The sequence below is a fragment of the Sus scrofa genome, chromosome 11 (genome assembly GCF_054392235.1).
Source record: "Sus scrofa isolate SSC_HxYL_T2T_F1_AM1 chromosome 11, Sscrofa_HxYL_maternal_Yorkshire_Landrace_v2.0, whole genome shotgun sequence".
Lineage (NCBI taxonomy): Eukaryota > Metazoa > Chordata > Mammalia > Artiodactyla > Suidae > Sus > Sus scrofa.
In genome coordinates, this window is record NC_139393.1 from 55,353,914 (window position 1) to 55,373,129 (window position 19,216).

At 35.5% G+C, this 19,216-nt stretch overlaps 1 long non-coding RNA gene across 2 annotated transcripts in view; it reads left to right on the forward strand.

The window, feature by feature from the left end:
• Positions 1 to 14,532, forward strand: part of LOC110255828 (uncharacterized) — a 153,970-nt gene extending 139,438 nt beyond the window's left edge. Inside the window, exon 4 of one of the 2 annotated variants that reach the window (XR_014819648.1) lies at positions 13,134 to 14,532. This is a non-coding gene — a long non-coding RNA (uncharacterized LOC110255828). Of the gene's footprint in view, positions 1 to 9,133; positions 12,891 to 13,133 lie in introns of those variants that run through there. The other variant, XR_014819646.1, reaches the window with a different exon arrangement.
• Positions 14,533 to 19,216: the final 4,684 nt, after the last annotated feature.

Consider the following 19,216-nt stretch of genomic DNA (forward strand, 5'->3'; position numbering starts at 1 on the left):
GACTTCATTTTTCTAAAGTGTAAACAGTATTTTAGGTAGCTGAAGACATCGACATATGGAAGGTGTTTGGGAGTTGATGCCAGTTGAATAATTATTTCGTAAATTAATGAACAAGTTATTATTGGACATTGACTGTTTGCACAGCACAGCCCAGGTGGTGTGGGGGAAGCAGGAATCAAAGTACATCGTGCTCTCTCTATTCCCATGGGACATCCTGCCATCCGATTACAACTGTTTACTGTCAAAAAACGTACGTCATTTAAAAATGACAGTCATGTATTTTTTCAGTTTCTAAATGGAGCACTAGAGATAGTAAGAAGCAGCAGGACTCTTGTATAGCAATGTAGGCAAAGACAAAGAATTCTCCTAAAATATGTCTGGTGAAAAGGGATCTTATCACAAAAAGAGTTTGCGCTTCAGCTGGTCAGAGGACTTTAGGATTAGCCTTGGGCTTAAAGTGGCAAAGTGTCTTATTCTCATAACATTAGAGGCTAGAGCAGGATTAAAAGAAACAAAGGAAATTCTTGGTTGTGTTTAATTAACCTCTTTTACGAAGGTGTTTATTTGTGGTCAGATGGAAAAGCGGATTCCTCTGCAAGGATTCCTCTGCACTTGTGATCAACACAGGTGCAAAGGGTCAGTCAGGAATTCTCAGGGGTTCTTGTGGGCAAGAAAGAAATGTGAAAAAAGGAAGAATAGATATAGGAAAATAAAGCTTGGTGTGTTTCCAGTAATACCAGCTGATTAAATATCCTAAAATAGCCTTGACACAAAATATGTGGACGTGTTGGATGATATATAACCTACATTCTTTAAATGGATAACTTACCCGCAACGAAATAGATTTTCAGGGGCCAATGATCAAGAGGAACTTGAAAAAAGAATAGAAAGAAACTCTGAATCTAGGCTTTTCTGCAGGGTTTTCGGGAGCATTGGGGAATTTTGCGACAGGGGGCTTAGGTTGTAATGACTACATGAAAGTGGGGGGAGGTGATGTTTGAGGGTTTTATCAAGAAGGGAGTTCAAATTAAAACCTTCACAAATTCTAGAATTCTTTTTTAAAATTTTAAGCATAGTTAATTTACAATATTGTGTTAGTTTCAAGTGTAGAGCAAAGTGATTCAGTTCTATACATATGTGTATTATATTTGGTTTTAGATATATATACACACATATATTACATACATATGTATATAATGTTTTTCAGATTTTCTGTTTTGGTTATTACAAGATATTTAATATAGTTCCCTGTGCTATACAATAAACCCTTGATTATCTAATTTACATATAGTGGTGTTTATCTGTTATTCCCATCCTCCCAATGTATCCCTCCCCCTTCTTCTCCTTTGGGAACCATAAGTTTGTTTTCTATGTCAGTGAGTCTTTTTCCGTTTTGTAAATAAGTTCATTTGTACTATTTTTTAGAATCCACATTTAAGTGGTATCATGTAATATTTGTCTTTGACTTTCTTCACTTAGTATGATAATCTCTAGGTCCATAAGTCCATTCATGTTGCTGTAAATTATTTCCTTTTTTTTTTTTTTTTTTGCTTTTTAGGGCCACACCCATGGCATATGGAGGTTCCAAGGTTAGGGGTCCAATTGGAGCTACAGCTACTGGCCTACACCACAGTCACAGTAACGCCAGATCCGAGCCACATCTGCAAGCTACACCACAGCTCTTGGCAACACCAGATCCTTAACCCACTGAGCAAGGCCACAACCTCATGGTTCCTAATCAGATTCGTTTCTGCTGTGCCATGATGGGAACTCCAAATTATTTCCATTTTTAATGACTGAGTAATATTTCTATCTCTTTAGCTATTTATCTGTCTATCTCATATTTATCCATTCATCTGATGGACACTTAGGTTGCTTCCATGTCTTGGCTGTTGTAAATAGCACTGCTATAAATATTGGGGTGCATGCATCTTTTGAATTAGAGAGTTTTTGTCTTTTCTGGATATATGCCCAGGAATGGGCTTACTGGATCATATCATAGCTCTATTTTTAGGCTTTTGAGGAACCTTCATACTGTTTTCCATAGTGGCTGCACTAATTTTCATCCCCACTAAGAGTGTAAGAAGGTTCCCCTTTCTCTCCACCCTTTCCAGTATTTATTATTTGCAGATTTTTGATGATGGCCATTCTGACTGGTGTGAGGTGATAACTCATTGTAGTTTTGACACAAATTCCAAAATTCTTAAAGGACTGCATCACTATGTAATACATCTGCTGTTGGCTAAGGAAGATGACAGGCAAGTTTGCCTGTACAGTTTTATACTTTGAAAGGATTAAAAAATCTACTGTGATAATTTTTCGCTAGTCCTATCTTTACATGGATTTGGGATCTCTGCACCCAGGTGATCTTAGCTAAAAATAAAAACAAAAATTTAAAAATGGTTCTTGATTGCCACTACTTATGAGACACTTGGTAGACGTAAATGTAAATTCTCTGGAGAACTTATTTCCACTCAGATCCCCTAAGTTTTCCAGGGACAGATGAAATTTCACCAAACTTGAGTTTACAATATAAAATTAAAAAATACAAAAGGAAACAGTCATTGATTAGCTATCATCACTGAAGACAAAAAAGAAAGCATATTTAGAATACCAAGAACTTCAAGCACTGTGTATAATAGGGTATCAATTAAAAAATAATTAAACTTAAAATGATGAAACTGACCGTAGTTTTAATGAAAAAAACACATGAAACAGAAAAAAAAATGATACCAGCAGACAACCTCCAGATTTGTGAAAAAAATAATGAACCCTTTTTAGAAATCTGGCATAGTTTTTGGAAATTTGTCACAATTACCAAGGGTGATCAAATGATCAAATTAGAGACCATGTCTTTTTTTCCTGAAGCACAAACAAGACGTTTGCAAAAAACTGAACACACTCTAGGTTGATGCAACAAGTTTCACCAAATTTCAAATAATTTGTAACAGATAAGCCAAATTCTTTAACTACCATGCAATTGAATTATGTACAAGTGAAACTAAAGGCTAATGGGAAGTCAGTGCACTTCCAGACGGGGAGAGGCAGGAAGACAGGGCTGGTGGCAGAAGGCCGGGTTTGCTTCATGTCTCACCACCATTCATTTTGTGACTCTTCACACAAAGGCTCTTGAAAAGTTAACAGCACTTTAGAATGACTCCCTTTTTATCTGATATAATGACATTTTCTTTCAAAATGACAGTAAGTTAATGTAAGAAGAGATTTTTCAGCATAATCGCTTCTGAAACACAATCATCAGTTTACTCTTGCAAGAGTCTTTAGGTAGAGAATTTTATATGAAACAAATTTGAATTTGTACCATGTTGAGGTGACACCCCCCCAAAAAAAATTTTGTTTGGAGAACGTCCATTTAACACCAGGGCATAGGTCACAATGACCCCACTAGCGAGGAAATTATTAATTGATTTATTAATTGATATAATAGAATGAGATTTCTGTTGTGGGTTTTTTTTTTTTTTGTTTTTTTTTTTTGTTGTTTTTTTTTTGCTATTTTAGGATATGGAGGTTCCCAGGCTAGGGGTCGAATTGGAGCTGTAGCTGCCAGCCTACACTGCAGCCACAGCCACAGCACCTTGGGATCCAAGCCATGTCTGCAACCTACACCACAGCTCACGGCAACACCATATCCTTGACCCACTGAGCAAGGCCAGGAATCAAACCTGCATCCTCATGGTCCTAGTTGGGTTCATTAACCACTGAACCACGAAGGGAACTCCTGTTGTTGTATGTTCTTATACTACCCACTTGCCCTACTATTTTATTAATTAATAAAATTTTAAATGCTGCCCTCAAGTTCTAGGAACACAATTACATCACTGGCAAGTAAACATATTTTTGTCTTTTCCTTTTCTGCGTAGTTCATTTTTGCTTCATGTCTTACTGCACTGTTCATTGCCTCCAAATAATATTAAATAATAGTGATACTAAGTATTATTACTTGAGTCATGGATTTAATGACTATGTTTCTAGTGAAGCAATTTCAGGAATAGTTGTGACCCAGCAATTACACCCCTATGTATATACCCCCAAAGTACTGGAAACAAGTTTTCAAACAAAAAACTTGTACATGAATGTTTAGAGCAGCACTGTTCACAAAAGCTCAAAAGTAGAAACAACCCAAATGTCCATCAAAGAATGCATAGGTGGGAGTTCTCTTGTGGCACAGCAGGTTAAGGATCTGGTGTTGTCACTGCTTGGCTTGCTGCTGTAGTGCATGTTTGATCCCTGGCCTGGGAACTTCCAAGTGCCCTGGGCATGGCCAAAAACAAACAAATAAAAAAGGATGCATGGGTGAACCAAATGTGGTCTATCCATACAATGAAGTATTATTTAGCTATTAAAAGGAATCAAGGACAGATGCATGCTATGACGTAGATGAACCTTGAAAACATTATGCTAAGGAAAAGAAGGCAGACATAAAAGGCCAAATATTGTATGATTCCATTTGTGTGAAATATCCAGAATGGGCAAATCCATAGAGACAGAAAGTAGACTAATGATTGCTAAGGGCTGGTGAGGAGGAGAATGGGGAGAGATTGCTTAATGATGCCATTTGCAGCAGCAACATGGATGCAACTAGAGATTCTCATACTAAGTGAAGTAAGTCAGAAAGACAAATATCATATGGTATCATTTATATGTGAAATCTAAAATATGGCACAAATGAACCTATCTACGAAACAGAAATGGACTTACGAATTTAGAGAACAGACTGTGGTTGCTAAAGGTTGGGGATGGGGTGGGGGGAAGAAGTGGGATGGACTGGGGGTTTGGGACTGGGCAGATGCAAACTATTACGTTTAGAATGTTAAGCAGTGAGGTCCTACTGTATCGCACAGAAAATTATATCCAGGTTTTTTTGCTATAGACCATGATAGAATATAGTGTGAGAAAAGGAATGTATTCATATGCATGACTGGGTCACTATGGTGTAAGCAGAAATTGACTTAACATTGTCAATCAACTATACTCTAAGAAAAAATAAATTAAAAAAATTAGTAGGAGGTTTCTGTTTGGGGTGTTAAAAAAGTTCTGAAACTAGACAGTGGTGGTGTTTGCATGACACTGTGAATATACCTAATGCCACTGAACTTACACTTTAAAATAGTAAGTTTTGTTTTATATCTATTTTTACATAATAAACAAAATTAAAAGAAAATCATTGCTGAATTTGCAAATGGCTTTTTAAGTCTGAATACTGGTTTGTCTTGAGAGGTCTATTTTACCCCCTGTAATTTAATTAAAACAGTCCCAGTTTTTTTTAACCTTCATTTATTCCTTTCCTGACGCCTGTCAGCTGTTTGAACTGAAATATAGTAGATTTACAATATTAATTTCAGGCATACAGAAAAGTGATTCAGTTCTACCCACACATACATACATACACACCCGTATGTATGTATTCTATTTTAGATTCTTTTCCACTATAGGTTATTGTAAGATATTGAGTACAGTTCCCTGTGCTATATAGCAGGTCCTTGTTGGTCTTCTATTGTGTGTGTGTATATATATATATAGCAGTGTGTATATGTTAATTCTAAATTCCCAATTTACCCCTCTCCCCACTTTTCCCATTTGTAACTGTAAGTTTGTTTTCTATGTCTGTGAGTCTGTTTCTGTTTTTGTAAATAAGTTCATTTGTATCATTTTTTTAGAATCACGTATAAGCATTATTATATATTTGTCTTTCTCTATCTAATGTATTTCACTTAGAATGATAAATTCTAGGTCTAGGTCCATGCTGAGAGTGACATTATTGTGGAACATGGTATTATTTCATTTTTTATGGCTAAATAATATTCCATTGTATATTTGTACCACATCTTCTTTATCCATTCCTCTTGTCAATGGACATTTATCTTGCTTCGTTGTCATGGCTATTGTAAATAGTGCTGCTATGAACATTGTGGTGTATGCATCTTTTTAAATGAGAGTTTTTTTCTGGATATATGCCCCAGAGTGGGATTGCAAGATCAAATGGTGACTCTATTTTTAATTTAAAAGGAACTTCTACTGTTTTCCGTAGTGGCTGCACCAATTTACATTCTCATCAACAGTGTAGGTTTCCTTTTTATCCACACCCTCTCCAGCATTTATTGTTTGTAGACTTTTTGATTATGGCCATTCTAATCAGAGTGAGGTAATACCTCGCTGTAGCTTTGATTTGCATTTTTCTAATAATTACTGATACTGAGCATTTTTTCATGTGCCTGTTGGCCATCTATATGTCTTCTTTGGAGAAATGTCTATTTAGATCTTCTTCCCATTTTTTGGGAAATAAAGTTACTCCTGTATTATATTTAGAAATTTATGGGAGATGAAAAAGGAGCCTTCCACTGGCTATCAAAGTGAAGGACTACTCAGTGAAAATCGCCCAAATGAGGAATGTCTCTGGAGGTTAACATAAGAAATCAGCGATGGTAACTGCCACCAGGAAAGAAACTAAAATACTGAGTTGGGAGAAATTGCTTTTCCACTATACTTTCTTATACCTTTTGTACTGAGAATATATTACCTTTTCAAAATTAATTGACTGAAAAATTTCTGGTGGTCAAAATAGGAAACGTTGAAAAAACAGGTCTAATGTGGACTTCTCAGTTTTGTTTGCTATGAAACAACCTCTTTGTTTTATTCTCTAAGCTTCAATAGAGCTGTGACATACCAGTGTCTATAGTGTTGCTTGTTTGTTGATTTCAGTGGCCAAACAGAAGGGAATAGCCATAGAGATAAGATAAAACTGAAAATTATAATTTATTAGAAGCAAAGAGAGTGAGAAACAAGTAGAAGAAATGAGAAAAATATTGAGTGGCTGGGTTTCCCTCACAGGTAGAATGGAGGCTCAAGCTATCTTAATAGAAATAGTCATTAAATATTATTGACATTAATATTCACTTAGATTGATTTAAGTTTGGCTAGTGATACATATTAAAGGGAAGAGGCTGCATGAGTTGTGAATACACATGCAACTAAAATTTGGATCACCGATATCACAGAATAGTTAGACTGATTCCTGTGTATAGCTTTAAAACTTTTATTATGATAATACCAAAGGATGAATTTCAGTTATATTTGGACAGTGATGGCATTGTTGGAATAACTTTGCAAAGTGAGGAACTGCAAATTGTGGATAATTAGTTCCGGAGAAAAATAGACAGTTAACCCAAGAAAAATGACTCCTGGGTATAGATACAGCACTTTTTATTTATTTTTATTTTATTGTATTGTATTGTATTGTATTGTATTGTATTGTATTGTATTTATGTATGTATGTATGTATGTATGTATGTATGTATGTATGTCTGTCTTTTTAGGGCCACACCCGCAGCATATGGAGGTTCCCAGGCTACGGCTCTAATCAGAGCTGTAGCCACAGGCCTACACCAGAGCCACAGCAACGTGGGATCCAAGCCACGTCTGCGACCTACACCACAGTTCACAGCAAGGCCAGATCCTTAACCCACTGAGTAAGGCCAGGGATTGAACCCAAAACTTCATGGTTCCTAGTCGGATTAGTTAACAACTGAGCCACAAGGGAACTCCATGATGCAGCACTTTTTGATATAGCTCTTTGTTTAATGATTAGTTGTGTATCTGTTCTTAACTGGATAGTGAAAAAGTTGAAGTTTTCCTTTACTTCATGTATTTTCTCAGTGCTGGGCACAGAATAGATCCTTAAAAATATATTTTTATTAGAATATATATATATATTTGGCAGCATCCATGGCATATGGAAGTTCCAGGACAGGGATTCAATCTGATCCACAGCTGGACCTATGCCACAGCTGTGGCAATGCTGGATACTTTTAATCCACTGTACCTAGCAAATTGGGATAATTAGTTCTGGGAAAAACCAGCACCCACCTCAGAGACAATGCCAAATCCTTAACTCGCTTGCTGAGCCACCGTGGGAATTGATTAGAGGCTGGACAGCAGATGAGAAGGGGTGTCCATGTAGGCAGTTGTGTAATTCTCCTGACTATAAGATTAGGTCTGGCTTTATGAGATTGTATCAGTACTTCTGTAAGGAAAGGTCACAGGGCCTTGTTAATTCCTAAAGTGAAAACTATTAACAAGCTCACTGATGGCCACATTAAAATTGACCTTTATCCTAAGAATTTGAAAATCATTTCAATGGGCTTCAACATATTTTTAATCATGAAAGAAAGCCAGACTTTGAAGTGATTATTCATTTAACATTTTCGGGGAACTTCCATGGACCAGATGCTAGTAGAGAGGTGCAAACATGAAAAAGACATGATCCATGCCCTTAAAGTGCTCATAAAGTAGTGACAGAAGTTGACATATAAGCAAAACCTTATCAAAATATGAGAAACAATTAATAATACACAACCTAAGTGCAGTAAAACCATGGAGACAATATCTAGGATAATTATAAGAAGGCCAGAATAATTATAATACCTATAAATTACAATTGCATTGAATCATAAATAGAATTTTGATATGCATAAATTTTTTCTAGTAAGGGCAATCCCATAAAAAATTCAAAGGCATCTTTTTTCTTCTAAGAATGCACTGACCATGTGTACCATGCATGCATACAACTAGACTCACAAAATGATTACTGGTTAAATTTGTGTAGAAATGTATAATGGATTGTTATATAAAACATTTAGAAATAGAAAAATATTTTATAATACATTTTTGACATTTTGGACACGTTGTTAGACACTCTAGAGTTAGCTAAATAATTGCTTCCTAAGGTAGACCCTTTCTTGTAGTTTAAGATTCTGCATTTTCCTGTGGTGCTTTATTTCAAATTTACCATTTAGTCATTACCTGTGTTGCCTTGGATACCAGATCATTCATAAAGTCTCTATACTGTGCTGAAAAGTGTCTCTCTTCAGGATTGCCATTTTGCAGAAGTTTTTTCCCCCCTTCATTTGTTCTGTACTTTGAAACAAAACACAATGACTTCGAAATTGTTTGCAAAGGAACCCTAGGATTTCCTAGCTTTTACAGATTTGAAGAGGCGCCTGGAATTAGTGGGGTTAAATCACAGTTTTGATCTTTCTGGTTTTAGACCAGAAACGTTTTAAATGTTTTTGAAACATTTATAACCTGCTATCATTTTCTAATATTTTTTCCTTTCTAGGTAAAATTTGAGGTGTTTTATATAATTTTAAATTTCCAGATTGAATTCTGTTGATGTTTTTCTGAAAACTTGAAGAAACTGAACTACCTAATTACTAGACACTTTACTATTTTCTTACCTGAAATTTAACAAATGTTAACAAAATTCTTATTTTATATGTAAAGGAAATTGACTTGTAATGTGTCATACTTGTAATGTTCATATTTCACCATAAAATGTCTCATATCTCATATTCTAATACGAAACATTATCGTGGTTGTTTGGTAGGTTGCTCTGTGTGTGTGTGTGTGTGTGTATTTAACTTTTTGATGAAGAATTGTTATCAGGTTAATCATTTAACAGAGTATTAAAGGAAGTAGGAAACATCCTGGACACAATCATATATGACTTTTTCTTTCCATCTTTAAATATTTTGCATGTTCATTTCTTTGTCATTTAGTGAAGACACATAACATAAGTAGCCCTTCCATTAGCTCCCTCAGACATAGAAATTGTTGGATGATGAAATACCAATACTTAAAAATCTTTAAGGCTCAACGCCCTTGGGTCATTTGAGAAGTATCAATAATAGCATGACCTTCAATATTTTCTACTTAGCCGTCCAAATCCAAGTTCTTTATCACATTCCTACTAAGTGTGGTTTGAGGACCAACAGCACTGGCATAACCTGGGACCTTGTAAGAAATGCAGAATCTCAGGTTGTACCCCAGACGTTCTGGATGATGATCTACACTTTAACCAGGATTCCAGGTATACTGCATGCACACTGAAGTTTGAGAAACATTGGTTTGTTGGTGGTTTTCAATAAGTCATTACCCCTGAAAGAGAAAATAAAAGGGCCAGTCTCTCCTATACAACATCTGAATACTTTTTTCATTATTTATTTATACTTGATTTATATGGAAACAATAATTTGTAAAAAGCCTTAGAAAATAAATAAAACCAAGACACTTGTGGGGAGTGGCTTTAGAGTCTGATAATTTTAACATTCATCTGAGTATGGGCATCTCTACTACTTTTTTTTTTTTTCTTGAGAATTGGTCATATTTTCCTGGCTCTTTATATATTTAGAAAATTTAGAGTGCATCCTGGACATTTAAAATATGCTGTGGAGTCTGGGTTCTGTTAAAATCCTCTGTAGAGTCACTCTGTGTGTATGTACGTGTGTGTGTGTGTTTCTGTGTATGTGCGTTGTGTCATATTAGGCAACCAACTTGGCCTGGTTCAGAGCACATTCCTTCGAGCCTTCTGTGGGCAGTGGTTCCAGTATAAATTCAGTTCTGAAAGCCTTTGCATTGCTGTTTGGGTCTGTACTCTACAAAGAGTTTAGTTTGGGACTTGAGCATTGTTTTATATTATAGATTAGTTCTCAAAGACTTTGGTCTGCTATATTTTGCATCTGCTCTCTAAGTGCAGCATGAGGATGAGCCCAAGACTCACCTGTGTCAGTTCATAGATAGAGGTAGGCAATCTTTGTCACCAGCTCTATCCTCTCTAGAGTTTTCTCCATGCTCTTCCAGTGCCCAGGGACATTTTCCCCTGCCCTCTAGCTGGAATGCTGGGGTTTCACTTGGAATTTTAGTTTCCTGCAGTTTTGTATGACTTTTACCTTTGGGGAAAATGGCAAGAAAAAGACAAAATTAGGAGGAATTTCTCCCACATTCTTTGAAGCACAGGCTCTCTTCGTTTCTCTGGCCAGAAAGATTTTTTTCTTGAGATTTTAGATATCTGTGTTCCTTCAGTGCAGTGTAGCTTCGTGTATGGGGTGGGCTTTCAGCAGAGGGAGAGAAGGAAGAATGAAAACAAAGACATGAGGGGTTACTTGGACACTCTTTGGTTCACAGAGGTCCTCTTCTGTCAAAGGGGAATTTCTTTCAGAATTTTTGCTGTCTTCACATGCAGTTTTGCTCCTTCAAAGATAAAGGAGAGAAATGCTGTAAATTCACATTGATACCAATTGTTCTTTAAATTTCGACTTACCATCCCAATTCTCTTACTACTGTGTAATTTTCAGAGCCCCCATGTAGTTCCTTTTTGTATCCTGTCCAGAGCTTTTAGTTGCAAATATTGGGAAAGATTAGATTTAGTGAGCTTACTCCATCTTGACTGAAACCAGAAGTCTATGGGAGAGTTTAAAATTCTTGATTGATTCCTTTAATAGATCTATCTATCTATCTATCTATCTATCTATCTATCTATACACACACACAAATATGTACTTTTTTCTATTTATGTAACTGTGTTGGCAGTTACTCCAGTTTTTTGGGCTTCTAAAATTTTTGTCTATATGTCAGCTTTAAGACATCTTAGTGTTCTTTTGAAGAAAATGTATCTTTTTTTCTCTATCACTTTGACTATTATGTATGCATTTTCCTGTCTCCTCATGTTCAGATTTCATAGTGTTTCTCACATCTGTGGCTCTTCGTTTTTCAGAAAATTTTCAGAAATTACCGCGTCAAGAATGGCTTCCAATCTATACTCTCTCTCCTCACCTTTTCCAATGCCAGTTTCATGTCTATTAGACTTAGTCATCTTATCCCGTTGTCTTTTAAGCTTTTTTTTCTTTCTATTTTTGTTTCTGCACTTTCTTCGAGTTTCCAAGTTGGCTTGATAATGACTTGTCTTGCAGATCACCACCAATCTTTGTTTAATCTGTTGGGAAATTCATCTGTTGAGTTCTTATTTTCAGTAGTTTATTTTTATGTTCAAGAATTTTCATTCAGTTATTTTAAAAATTATAGATCTTTGATAAAATTTTTCTTGTTCTTATTTACCTTCTTAAATGTAGTTATAGCTGCTTAAAAGTCTACATGTCTAATATCTAGTAACTCCAATGACTAAATAACTTCTTAGACTCTATTTTCTTTTTCTCCTTTTCATCAAACAATTTGGTGTTCTAGTAATTTTTTTTAATTGAATGCCAGCTAAATTTATAAAAGTTGTAAAGGCTTTGGATGATACTGCTTCTTTTTTTATTTTTTATTTTTGTCCACACCTGTGGCATGAGGAAGTTCCATGGCCAGGGATTGAACCTGGGCTACAGCAGTGATAACACTGCATCCTTAACCTGCTGAGCCACCAGGGAACTCCCTGGATGATATTGTTTCTGTAGACATCCTTTAGGTGTTGATGGAGAAGAAGTGAATTGAGTCAGTCTTGCTTTTCAGTACTCGTGAGACTTGATATATTTATGATTTATTGTCCTTTATGAGTTCCTACTTAAAGCTGAAGTATTTATTTAGGTCATTTAACTTTGTTAGGCCCTGGCAGTCAATATTATTTCCCCCAATCTATGATACTGCTGATACTTTTTCATTTTTCAATTTCTGCTTTTAAAATGTAGAGAAGAATAATGTGGAATGTTTTTCATCAGTAAGTTTCCCTTTTTTCTTCATCAGGTAGCTATCCTGGCTGCCATGGCAGCTTCCTGATGTTCCAGACAGATGATTTTATATTTTATCTCTCTCCTTTTCTTGTTGATACAGGGACTGAGCTAGACAAATTGGTCTGTCTCTGCCAGAAGTGGAAATCCTGTAAGGGATTTTTTTTTTTCTGGTAATGTCATTCTTATGTCTTACTCTATAGTAAACCTATTAGTAGAGACATATATATTTGGATAGATATATAAATGTCTATGGACATGTGCTTGTTTGTGTTATTGCTATATTTTATGTTTCCAATGCCGCAATGGGTTATCTTCTTTTCAACATTTTATGTATATTTCACTCTCTGAGAATTTAATAAATCACCCTAGAAATACTTGTCTCTTTAGCACTCCTTCTTTAGGATCCTCAAAATCACATTCTTCCACATGAGCTTGGCAAAAAACTGAAAGACACAGTCTTTTGAACACAGTGGAACAACTGATGTTCTGAGGTTGTCCACATGAGAGATATTTATTACCCATAAAAATTATTTTACCCTAGTGACTACATCCCATATTTATATCTTGTAATGACTCTTGGTTTTACAGATCCTGATCCCTTTTTTTCTTTTCCAGTGGTGCTCACAGCATGTGGAAGTTCCTGGGCCAGGTATCAATCTGTGCCAGAACAGTAGCAATGCTGGATCTTTAACCTACTGAGCCACCAGAGAACTCTCTGGTTTATTCTTAGACATCTCTTTTGCTCATCACTTTCTGGTTTGTAATTAGCATGAGCTTGTTTCCACATCATTACATATTTCTTCCTCAACCACAATATGTTGACTGAAAAGAATATGGTGCGGCATCCATCTGCATCTCTACAATTTTGATCTTCTTAGCCCTGTACCATACTGGCAGAAGTACCAAAAATTCTGACATTCAGTTTTATTCAAGCTTCTTATTTGTGATCCAGCCAATCACAAAATCTATCTGAGATCAAAACCAGGCACAGGTTTTATCCAGGAAAATACCCCATACCTGGCCACCATTGCAGCTAGTCAGATATTTTAACATCAGAATTGTAATTCAGTTATTTTCCCCTAAAATATTTTGACATCAGGAGAGAAGAGAAGTAGAATCTCACCTATGTTTTATTTTTTTTCCTGGATTTATTGAGGTATGGTTAACAAATAAAAATTGTGTATATTTAGGTTGCACAATGTAGTTTTTCTAATGTGTGCACTGTGACAATTTAACATATGTATACATGGTAAAATGGTTACTTACCACAGTCAAGTTACTTCCTACATCCATTTATCTTACACAATTACTTTTTTTGTTTTTTTTTTTGTGGTGAGAACACTTAGGATCTACTCTCTTAGAAATCCTTGAGAAAATTCCAAAGGCATTCTTCACAAAAGTAGAAAAAACAATCCTAAAATTTTTATGGAACCACAGAAGACCTCTAACAGCCAAAAGGTCTCATCTATATTTTAGAAAGAAGCAATGGCCATGGTATATAATTAGACTTGTTTTAACTTCAGAAAATTTCCCCAAGTTTTTGTTGATATTAGATTAAATTGGAGAAGTGAATATAACATTGGTATAGTTTTCACATGTTATGAATCATATACTGAAGAAAATGCATTAAGTATTTTGAAAGCATGCCACATATACAAAAACGAGTAATGAGTAACAATTACACTTACTTAAATATATTTGTCAGTCATAATTTTTTTTTATAGGAGTAGCCTTTATGGTTACTTTCTCCAATGGTTATTTTTGCCTTTGTGTCTCCTACTCACAGCTGTGTCGTTATCATTTGGAATCAGTACATAAACTTAGTGTGTATTTGTGCTTGTGACAGAATAAATCTGTCATCAACATTTATGTTGTTAGGCAAATGTCATTGTCTCACTCTTGAGAATGACACATAATGGATCTATGAGTCTCATTCTTTTTGAAGGTCACTGTTTGGAGAAAATATGTTTGGTGACATTTATTCTGACAATAAAAACTTTGAAGTGATGTACAAGTTTTGTGTCAAGTAGACTTGTTTGGGGATTGAAAAATCTCTGAAAAGAAGGAAGTAAGGCTTTAGTGGAAGAAGGGCTCCTGGGAAAACAATGGTAGGAATTTGGGGGGACAGAATTTTGTATTTATTATTGGTCCTCTGGACAAATCCATCATCTAGATGGGTCTAAGCCCCAGGGAGAGAGGGACCAGGAGCAGACACTGAAAGAGTGGTTGGCATTTATAACATTAATGAAGATTAAAAGAGCAGGGTAGTAGCTCGTGACAAAATGTGAGCGCTAAGGTGTTGTGACTAGAAGAGCATTCTAGAAGGAATTCTCAAACCAGCAGGCAGCTTTAATGTCATGAGATGCAGTCACACACTTTAATAAGAAAAGGTAATATTCATGGTGGGACATAGTACAGCGGTGAACAGGCCTTCCCCAATCTCAAGGACAATACCAAGAGAATGCACCTGGAGCTGAAAGGAGGAGACAAGTAGGCCACTTGTGGTTTCCTAGATCCAGAGGCTCTACCTCATTTCCTTGTAGATTGTCACTAGTTAGAACCATTTCAGCAGCAAGTGCAAAAACCATGTGTCAATTAGCTTATTGGCTTATATAAATGCAGAAAGGCAGATATGTTTTGGCTTCAAGGAAACTCTCAAGGGGCCTCTGAATCCAGGAATTGAAACAGTCTCTCCTTTTCTGCCCCTCTCTCCTCCTCTTGACCATTCTACTCAACTCTCATATGCTTAGTGTGATTTTTTTTTTTTACATTTTAGCAAAATAATCTGCTAATGTTTTTTAAATTCAAAAAACCCCATGCATATATGTTGCTGTCATTAGCAGTCTATTTGGGGGAAGTTATCTTATAGAAATAAATAAGTAAATAATAAAGAATACACATATGCATATAATAAGAGTTCGTTATAAAATGTGTTTTTAATGTATGATTTCAAATGCCTAAGGAAAGTCCTAGAAGGATCTACATGAGCATTTTAATGGTGCTTCTCCAGGAAAGCAATATCTTGACGTGGCCAAGAGGAGAGAAGCATTTGTTTTTATGTTCTGTAGTTCTGCCATGCTTAATTGTACTGCAGTGGAATCATTTTTCTATTTCTTGTGTAATTTTAAACTGTTAAAAAGGGGGCTTACAGGAAACGAAATGAAAACTGGTTTAGGAAGAGGGTAGAATTCATAATTCAAAATCTAACTGCATGACAGGTCAGTTTTTACCAATCATACACTTTATACAATGTGGATGAGAACCAAATAGCCTCACTGGTTGTCATAGTGACATTATCTAATGTTTCATATTCTCTGTTCCACTAATCAGTTGAGGCTACAGGAAACTTGCCTCTAGCTTGTTTGGGCTTTAGGAAGGGATTGAAAGACAAATTCATGGAGAAACAAATGTATACATAAATAAAATATGACTGCCGCTCTCCAGGGTTTTTTTTTTCCTCTTTCTTTTTGGCCGTTGTTGAAGGATGGACTTGATCTATAATCCACAGAGACGTCCATGGCTTCCTCAAAGTCTACGTTAGCATATGGTCTTAAAGTGATAAGCCTGGGTGGGAAGTACATGGCTCTGAGAATTGGATGACCTAGTTTCTAGTCCCAGTTCTTCTACTTGTGAAATGTCTCTCATTTTATCACTTACGAAGAACTCTACAGTTTATAAACTGCCTTTAAATAAACCGTTCTATTTAATCCTCACAACAACTCTATGAGAGGCAAGGTACTATCACCCCCATTTTAAAGATAAGAGATCTCATTTCTAGAAAGGTTAAATTACTTGCCCAAGGTGATAACAGTTTATAATTGGAATTCTAAGAGAAATGATCCAAATTTAGGTTTGTAGACTCCAAGCCCAATGTTTTAAGATACCATTGTCTAACAATTCATGCCACTCACAAACACTTAAGGCAAAATAATTTAACATGTTAAAAAGTAATAGTGTGGATATGTAAGATATTGATATAAATAAAATGTAAGATAAATATCAAAATAAAATTCAAGACAAATATATCAAATGGGACAAAATGTAAGACATTGAACATGGAAGTCCTGATTTTTTAATAAATAATATCAATTCTGGATAAAGAAGTGTTCTTTATTAAGAAGAGAAGGCTGCTTTCATAACTTGAGAATATAAAAAAATCATAGGTTATTATTGTATTTATAATGAAGCAGTGAAAGAATTTTAATTAAACTTACACAGAAGACAAGGGTTTTTGCCTTGGCTGCTGTTGACTGAGTCCTAGAAGGTCTTGATGAATGATTTTCAACTCAACTCTCAACTGTCTTGGTGTGCTCTCAGCTTCAGTGGAGCTTTTACAAATACCAGTGCTTAAGTTCAAATGCCAAAATCCTGATTAAATTGATCCTGAGAACTGACATTGTTAAGCCCCAAAGGTATGGAGTGAAGAGGACACCAGACAGGGAAGCACTGTGGAACTGTTTTTTTTACCTTATGATTAAATATAAGATAAAAATCTTAGCATGTCAAGGAAATAACTTTCATTTGTGTAGTATATTAAACACCAATTTTAAAACATTTCAGTGAACATTATCATGTATTATTCCTACTACAACCTTAAAAGTTTTTAAAATATGTCCTAATTTCACACATTTTAGCAATTGCCACCGGTAACTCCCTCTTTATCAACCTTATTTAAAAATTGTCTTGCACTGTTGTTATGAATGTAAGACTCAGCTGGGAAAATATTCATGTATAGCAGTAATGCTACCCTCTACTGTTGGAGCATAGCAACCAAATTTAAAAAGATAAAACTAAGAAAAAAATGGCCATAATTAGTCATCATTCTTTATGAAAAATTAGAAATGATATGTTGCAAGATGATTTGAGGCAACCCCTAGCCTGGGAACTTCCATATGCCACTAGTGTGGCCCTGAAAAGCAAAAAAAAAGAAGATTTAAATTTAATACTACCATTACTCACTGCCTGGAAACCACAGAGACATTGCCAGGCATTAGGTTAGGACAAATGGTAAGACTTCATAGAAGGATGAGGAAATTGGACTACAGAACTAAGAAATACCAAAGACTTGGGGAAAAAAGAATCTATAAGGTGTTACAGATGTCAAACCTGATGTCTCTGTAACTGGAAGAATTGTAAAGTGGCTACAATGGAAGAAAAATTTCAAAGTGGGTGTCAGAGTTAAGAGCTTGGCAATTTCAATTCACCAATTAAGCCTGTGAGTAAACATCAGAGTATTGACTTTCTTTCCTCAGCACTGTGGTCCTCTAAATTGTAAGGAGAAATGATCTAAAATGTATGTGGAAAAGAACAAGTATAGCAAGAAATTGCTATCTTGGATCCTGGCTCCCTTTAAGGTGCATAGAACTGAACTTGTTATGAAGATCATTGAACCACTAAAAACCCACTTTGCTCTGATTCCAGGAGACTATAAATCTGTTGCAACCTCTAGGCATCTCCATATCAAGCTACTTAAAAGCCACCATCCAAAAGTCTACAATCTGTACATGCTGGAGAGGATGTGGAGAAAAGGGAATCCTCTTACACTGTTGGTGGGAATATAAATTGCTGCAACCACTGTGGAAAACAGTATGGAGGTTCCTCAAAAAACTAAAAATAGAACGACCATATGGTCCAGCAATCCCACTCCTGGGTGTATATCTGGAGAAAACCATAATTTGAAAAGATGCATCCACCCCAATGTTCACTGCACTACTGTTTACAATGGCCAAGACATGGAAGCAACCTAAATGTCCATTAACAGAGGAATGGATAAAGAAGATGTGGTACATATATAAAATGGAATATTACTCAGCCATAAAAATGAAATAATGCTATTTGCAGCAACATAGATGCAAATAGAGATTATCGTACTAAGTGAAGTAAATCAGATAAAAAGAAATATCGTATGATATCACTTGTTTGTGGAACCTAAAAATTGGTACAAATGAACTTATTTACAAAACAGAAACAGACTCACATACTTTGAAAACAAACATGCTTACCAAAGGGAGGTTGGAGAAGGATGTTTGGGGAGTTTGGGATTGGCATATTTACACTATCTCTCATGAAATGGATGGTCATCTGGGACCTCCTGTATAGTACAGGGAAATCTCAAAATTCTGTGATAACCTATATGGGAATGAATGTGTATTTATTACTGAGTCACTTTGCTGTATAGCAGAAATTAACACAATATTGGAAATCAACTATATTTTCATAAAAAAATTTTTTAAAGCATTCAGATGAGTTGAACTTGTGTTGATTATAGACTTCATAAGTTTTAAGTGGCATTGATAAGCAGAAGGAGGAACCCATATCTAAGTTAAAATTTTAATGGATGTTGTAAAACAAGAGCCAGGGAGCAGTTACTTCCAAGACGTGTAAGTGCTAATACCCTTGTAGATATTGAACAGGATTTATTGTTTGAATAGAAATGCCTCAGTCTCTAGTACAGTGGATGTTGGCAATGAAGATAATAAATAGGATTCAAGCAGAGACATTGGAATATGAAATATAGGGAATAATGATTTACATGACTTTGAAGATGCTGATTTCTAAGTTCTGAGGTTGAATATTGCTATAAAAACTTTATGGTAGATGCATTTTTACATATAGAGTGATATTTTATTGAAATAGCAGTATATATTAGAATTTATTCTTTTGTGCATTGCCTGCTATATATTAATACTGAAAGAAAT